We start from the raw sequence: 7,781 nt of genomic DNA, 5'->3' as shown, positions 1-7,781 counted from the left end.
CAAATAAAACAAACAACAAAGTCATTCACAAGGCCATAAAATAGGAATCAATAAAACATCACCCTCCTTTCCCTCCCAGCTCCCTTCCCCCCCCCCCCCCCCCCCCCCCCCCAGGCACTGTCCAATATAATCCGAAATCTGGAATCTGAGATTTGAGTACGCTCTGCAATAGTACAGTAATATATAAAAAATCAATGACAGTAATGTATAAAAATATTAATGACAGTAATGTAAGACACCCAGGTAAGTCCACAGATCAGATAAATAAGTGAACAGACTAGATAGATAACGAGTCCTGTTTGCCGTTTAGTGTTGAGAGTCACCAAACTCAGCCTGCTATTTCTGGAAGACCTTCCTTGCATTTGGGGATATGGATGGTATGAAATCATGTAGACAGATCCAGAATTTTGCTGTGGGCTTGAGGATTAAGATAGAGCAAGTAAGGGTTCCACATGTCCAAGTAGAAATCGTATTGTTTGTGAGATGATGAAGATTTCACCGAAAAGTGTTCATAAACGGCTAATTGGTGTAACGTCAGCCGTCAATGCGTTAATGATGGTGGTTCTTTATTTAACCACTGTGTCAGTATTGTCTGTTTCGCCAATAGCAGGGCTTTACTGAGAAAAAGACGGTGGACTTGCTGACGTAGTCCAGGAACGTTGTCCTTCAGAATGTGTAGTAAGCATACTTTCGGGTCTACAGGCAGATCCATCTTGAGAAGGCCACCGAGGTAGCGCAGGACTTTAATCCAAAATTGTCAAATGGGATTGCAGTCCCAGAAATTATGTAGAAGAGTTGCACAGTTCGAGGGGCATTTGAAGCAGTTTGGGGAGGCCGTCAACTTCCATTTGGAAGCCTGTAGAGGGGAAATATAAACTCTATGCAAAAGTTTATATTGGGTTTTTCTCAATTGCAAGTTTTCCACACATTTAGCTATAGCGGTGAAACATTGCTTGAGCTGAGCAGCAGATATAGGACTGTTGAGATCATGAGTCCACAGCTCCGCTAGGGTGAGAATTCTGTCTGAGGTTTCCAAGGGGAGAAGTTTTTTCACCATACTGGAACAGGGCATACTTGGCAGTGTTAGGGAGAAGAACCCCTTCAGTAGGCATTGGCTAGATAGTATGGTGGGTTGGCAAGCCCACGTTTGTAAAAAGTGACGGATCTGTAAGTAGGCAAAAAAAACAGTTGATGGCAGGGCATATGCTGTTTGTAAGTCCGTAAAAGACTGTAAGTGGCTTCCAGTGGAGTCAAACAATTGATGGACGTGGGTTAAGCCATTTTCCTGCCATAGGTTGAAAACAGAATATTCCCAACTGGGAGAGAACGCCGGTAGTCCTTTTAGTGTAGCAAGAGTCAAGGTGCGCCACGAGACACGAAGCTGTGTGCATAGCTTTTTCCACATTAAGCGACAAGCCGCGATGTAAGGGAAGTCTCGAATATGCTAGGGTAAGCTTGCCCTCAGAGTTACCAAGAGATTGCACAGCGCAAGGGGTTGGCACCAATCTTGAAGTAGAGACGTAGGTGTTAGGATGCTTGTGGTGCCGAGCCAAACTCGCACATAGCAAAGCAAGTTAACAACATTATAGAGGCGGATGTTGGGGCACTGCAGGCCTCCGGCAGCCAAGGGTTGCATTAACTGGCAGGCTAATGCGTGCTTTCTTGTTTCTCCAGAGAAAACCACGAAGTGCTTTATGTAAGTCCGTGAGATGCGGCTGTTGAATCCAGATCAGTAACATATGTAGTACGTATAGCCATTTAGGCAACTCAATCATTTTAAAAAGTTGTATGCGGCCAGATAGAGATAAAGGGAGGGTTGTCCAGTCCTTCAATTTTTGTTTGGTTTTAGCAAGAAGAGGGAGAACATTGGCCACATCTAAATTTCCAATATCAATCGGAATGTGTATCCCCAAGTACCTCATTGTGGTGGTAACCCATTTCAAAGGAAAATGTCCCGACCAGATCGCGTGTACCCGGCCAGTGACATCGATAGTCTCCGATTTGTCTGTATTAATTTTTAAACCAAAGAAAGTGCCAAATCTGGTCTGCAGTTTGAGCACCTTATGCAATGAGGCAATTGGGTTTACTACAAATACAAGTACATCATCAGCAAAGGCAGCCACTTTGAAACTAGTGGTTCCCACCTGGAATCCACCAATAGCCTGGTCATTAGTAATAGCTCTTAGTAAAGGGTCTAAAGTCAGAATATATAACAATGGAGAGATGGGGCACCCCTGCCTGACCCCCCTATGGATCTCAAAGGGAGAGGACATCAGGCTATTGGCCACAATAATTGACTGCGGTTGTTGATATAGTTGGGAAATGTTCCGAAGGATCTCTCCTTGAAATCTGAATGTAAAACAGAAAACATGTAGCCCCAAGCCACCCAGTCGAATGCTTTCTCTGCGTCGAATCCTACCGCTAGGGCTGGGATATTTCTTGCCTTACAATGGGTCATGGCAACCCAAAGACTAAGGAGATGCTTGCTAGCCTTTCTGCTTTTCACGAAGCCAACCTGGTTATCTGATATCAGATGAGGCAATATTGTATTCATCCTCGTGGCCAGTATCCTTGTAAATAGTTTGACATCATAATTTAGCAGAGAGATGGGCCTATAGGATGCTGGATTGAGTGGATCCTTGCCAGGTTTTGGAAGTACTGTGATATAAGCAGTGGTGGCATCCCTAGAAAACCCTTGATGGGAGACCTCCGCAAAATAAACCCTCAAGCAGTCCCCAATATTAGATTTTAATAACTTATAGTAGTCAGCATTGAAACCATCTGGACCTGGTGCTTTGTGTGACTGACTAGACCCGATATTTTCTCAGATTTCCTGCGTTGCAATTGGGGCATTTCATTCTTGTATCTGCTGAGCGGTGAGTGTGGGCAATGTAAGGGAATTGAAAAAATTCTTTTCCTCAGCGGCGGCATGGGCCTGAGGTTCCACAGCATAAAGCTTCTCATTAAACGATCTAAAGATCTCACAGATTTTGGAGCCTAAGGTGTGGCGTACCCCTTGTGTGTCTTTAAGGGCTGCTATAAAAGCCATTCCACGTTGGCCCCGGACCTGGTTCACCAGCAATTTGCCCATTTTATTTCCAAATCTAAAAAGCTTATGTGAATAGCAGAGCAAGTCAGGTTGGGTCCTGCGATATATATAGCAATTTAGAGTGTTCAATAGGTCCCTATAGTTCTATTTGGTTTGATTAGAGGGATATGTCATCAACTTACGTTTTGCCACACTTACTTCCTTCCCAAGATCTATAAGTTGCTTATTAACTAGTTTCCGCTGTCTGATGACATATGCAATTATTTCCCCACTCATCATGGCTTTACCCGCTTCCCAAAACAAGGTTGGGTTATCTTGATGTTGGGAGTTGTGAGATTTATAGTTTTCCCATTTTTCCTGAAGATAAGCTCTAAAGCCGCTATCCTCAGAAAGGTGGGCTGGGAAGCGCCACCTAGGCCGTTCCTGCCGTGGACCCCCCCAGACGAGCATCCATCCATATCATAGCATGATCGGAGCACTCCTCGGGGCCTATCTCCGCTTTTTCAAGTTTCTCAAAACACTGGGGAGAGACTAGAATATAATCTATTAGTGACATAGATTGATGAGCATGGGCTACGTGTGTATAGTCTCGCTGTTCAGGATAGAGAATCCTCCAGGGGTCAACTAAGTGTAAGTGGTGGCAAAGATAGGGCGGTCCTTTGTGCAAAGAGACCTGCGCAGTTGAATGTGGGTTAGATCGGTCCAAACTGGGATCCATCACCTGATTAAAATCCCCAGCTAAACCTTTCCTGTTCAATGTTATATTTTGTGCTAAGGTTGTAAAAAAAGAGTGTTCATATGAATTTGGTGCATAGATACTACAAAGGATAACTTTGACCCTGAAGAGTTTCCCCACCACTAAGACAAAGCAGCCCTCATTGTCAGAAAGTACACGGGCATCTTCAAAAACTGTTTGCTTCCCAAGTAATATTGCAACTCCTGCTTTCCTGTTCTGTGCCGGGGAGTGGAAAACAGTCCCGAGCTAACTTTTGACTTTCTACTGTTGTTAAATGCATCTCTTGTAGAAATGCAATTTGTGCTTTATTCCTGCATAGGGATTGCAGTACTTTTGCCCTTTTGACTGGCGATCCAAGGCCAGCGACATTCCAAGAAATGCATCTTAACCTATCAGCCATTATCCCAAGGTAAGGGGATAACAGTAGTGCTAGTGGTAGTACAACTGAATAGCCAAATGGCACACCCCTCCCAGCCTAGAGATGTTACCACTGGGCCTGCCATGGCACCTGATAGTGTCCGTAGGCGTACAATGAGCGTATATCTATGTCCCTTAATACATACAAGCTAGTTTTCCCTTCCCAATACCCAAAAACCCAACTGTATAATCACACATATGATCTCCATAAACAGAGATAGGAGATCACCCGAACTACCTTTCTGGCTCCCCTGCCAAAACATGGTAACTGAGATAGATAGGCCAAACCATACTACAGTGGTTAGACCTCCAATTACTTGATCCCTGTACATTGGAAAATACAGGATCTGAACAGGATATAGTAAATGAGAAAAAATGAGAATAAACAGTTAGATATACATAAACTGGTACCAATAGGAGGTAGAGAGATAGAGAATGCAATGGTAATAAAGTTCACCATGAGTCTAGGGTTCCCGTTATGAAGTGTTGAACCGCTTCCACAGAATCAAAGCTATGCCAATTCCCATTGTGTTCCATCCGTAGTTTGGCTGGATATTGCAGCATGAATTTTACTTTTCTTTTGAATAGGTCCGCACAAATAGGAGAGAATTCCTGCCTTTTTGCTGAGAGCGCTATCGAGTAGTCTTGAAAAATCATGATTTTGCTGTTCTCATAAGTCAGATTCATATTACGCCGAAAAGCCTGGAGAATAGCAGTTTTATGACAAAATTTTAAGAATCTCGCCAGCACTACCCTAGGTCTCGTGGCATCCGATTTCTTTGTCCCCAGTCTATGTGCCCTTTCAACCGTCACGCTACCTATGATCTCTGTGAGGCCAGGATCCTGCAGTAACCAGGTTTCCAGGATTTTTGCTAATTCCTGCTCAGGAACAGTCTCTGGGATCCCCACAATTTGCAAATTATTTCTCCTAAATCTGTTCCCTAAATCCTCCACCTTGAATTCTAGGACAGTTACCTGTTTAACCAGTACTCCCTGCTTTTGCAATAGGTTTTGAGTCTCTGCTTCCACATCAGCAAAGCGCTGATGTGTGTCTGCTACTTGATTTTTGATTTCTTGTAGAGTTTCATTATCTGCACTGATTTTTTGAGCCAGATTGGTGAAATGGGGTTCCAGCGCCATTACAACCGCCTGTGTGACATCCCCCATGAGGTCCGATTTTTCTGCCGGTGCACTGGGGCTCGGGGATCCGGCGGCATTTTCCTTTCAGTCTGCCTGCCCGTTGTCTTTCCCTGAGCTGTGGTTTCACCGCCATTCTGGGCTCACCACCACTAAAAAATGAATCTATCGTCGGCTGAGAGGGACCCGGTTCTGCTGGAGCCGCCATGATGTGGATCTGGCAATTTTTGGAAGGATTCATGGCGGGGGAGCCAAGAGCATGGTCTGCCTGCAGCCTACCCGCTCATCAAGTCACATGATCTCTCTTCATGTGTTCTTGCTTCAGACAGAAGTTAGTCTCCTTTGTTGCACTGCGATGGACGAGAGCACCAGGGGGCGCTCTCCAGCACGGATGAAATGTGTGCCCTTGCGGTAAAATGTCCTGCCCCTGAGCCTCGACCGAACCTGCGAGCTTCCTTGAGACCACCAACGCAATGGTGGTCTCTGAATGGTCCTCCGACCATTCCAAGCCCTTTCGGACTGCCGCTAGGGAGCGGCAGGAAGGAGCAGGTCAGACAGAGGACAAGGCAGATGAGGACAAGACACAGGATGAGGATTCAGACGATTACCCAAGACAGGTGAAGACTCAAGCATTGGAGTAGACGAAGACTCAGCATAGAGGTAAACTTGAAAGGAATGCTGCGATGCCACACGCCCTACACACCCCAGCCGGGATGGTCGTGGACCACGTTGGAGGCGAAGCAGCAAGGCTGGCATCAACTCAATTACATTAGAGTTCAAGATGGCAATAGGTACTGAAGAGAAGGACATCAGGACAAACAGATGAAGGTAACCGGCCAAGACTCCAGGTGGCCCCGTCCTGAACTGAGCCTCGGGAACCCAGCGTGATCAACGTATCAAGAAGGTCAACAGTAGGAGGACGAACCCTACGACCCGGCATGGAAGACGCATCAAGAAGGTATCTCAAAGTTAGACTTGAAGACGGACCACAGGAGGAAAGCTCCGGAACCCTGAACATGAAGAAAATCAGACGAGAGTGAAGATCCAAGATGGAACTCAGATGGACGAGGAAGATCTTTGATCCGAGATGAAGGAGACTCCAGATAGAGCACTAACCCCCTCAGCCGGGGACTAGACGTAGCCAGAGTCCAGAGCATCGAAGGCAGAAGACAAGGCAAGGATCCAGGACATCCAGAACAGACTCCCCGGACACTCAATGAGGAACAGCTGGGACAGATGAAGCGGACGTCCAGAAGACTCCAGTCCCAGGAAAGACAGACAGGAGCATGGGTACCCTAGGTTCCGGAGATGGAAGAATCCCACCAGCATCCTACACACCCCAGCCAGTGTGGTCGCGGACCACTGGGCCACTACGCGCCCTACCAGCCCAGCCAGACTGGTTGCGGACCATGAGGGACGGGAAGATGGAACATCAGGATACTGAAGACATCAAGACTGGAATGGAGACATCAGGATACAGCTGAAACGGAGACATCAGGATACTGAAGACATCATGAAGACAAGAGACCAGGAAGCAGAACATCAAAGAAGTCAGGAACAAGGAATGGGATCCCAGGACAAGGATGCCAGGCAGGAGCAGAGACGAAGGATCCTCAGGAGGCCAGCTCCAAGAGGACAAGTTCCAGGGAGGAACTTACTCCTTGCAAAGGTGAGGAAAGACTGAGCTGAGGAGCCTTTTGTAGGCTGAAGCAGGAAACACCCTGGGAGAAGTCAGGAAGGGACCACACCTGCACTAGCCCTTTAAGAAGGGCAGAGAGGCATGGCTTCGTCCCTTAGGAGGACGCAGAAAGCAGTGCAAGACTCTGGACTGCGGCCCTGCTACAATACGGATGGCTGCAGAGAAGAAGCAGGCCTCAGGGCAGGCTCTGGGATGGACAGCGGCGTCCCTACCACGAAGGATGCACCGAAGGCGGTTTCCTGCCACAGAAAAGGCCAAGGCTGAAGGCCTTTCCTTCCAGGTAAAGTTGGTGGCCTCTGGGCCACATGGAGAACCTAGTCAGCGGCATGCTGCCACATACAGACGTACCCCGACGGCTCCCTGCCACTGGGGGAGGCAGCAACGATGGGGCGAGAGCGGCTCCCAGCGAGGGGCGGAAGCGCGGCTCCCAGCCATGGAAAGAAGTGCCAATGGCCTCCGGGCCGCGCCGGAAAGAAGAAGCGCGGCTCCTGCCGCATGATAGGACTTCGGCGGTCTCCAGACCGCAAGAGGCTGCAGTAGTGCGGCTCCTGCCGCATGTGCAATGCGTCGGCGGCCTCCAGGCCGCAGAAGGTGAAACAAGCATGGCTCCAGCCACATGAGTGGCTGTCGGCAGTCTCCGGACCTCAAGAGAAGGGGAGAAGAAGGTAGAGAGATGGCCTGTGGCTCCTGCCACAGGCTGAATCATAACATCCTTGGCTTCTGGCAGGAGTCACATCCCTTAT

This window comes from Rhinatrema bivittatum, chromosome 5 (genome assembly GCF_901001135.1).
Source record: "Rhinatrema bivittatum chromosome 5, aRhiBiv1.1, whole genome shotgun sequence".
Classification (NCBI taxonomy): Eukaryota; Metazoa; Chordata; class Amphibia; order Gymnophiona; family Rhinatrematidae; genus Rhinatrema; species Rhinatrema bivittatum.
The sequence above is the reverse complement of the archived record's forward strand: the minus strand, read 5'-3'. Positions refer to the sequence as shown.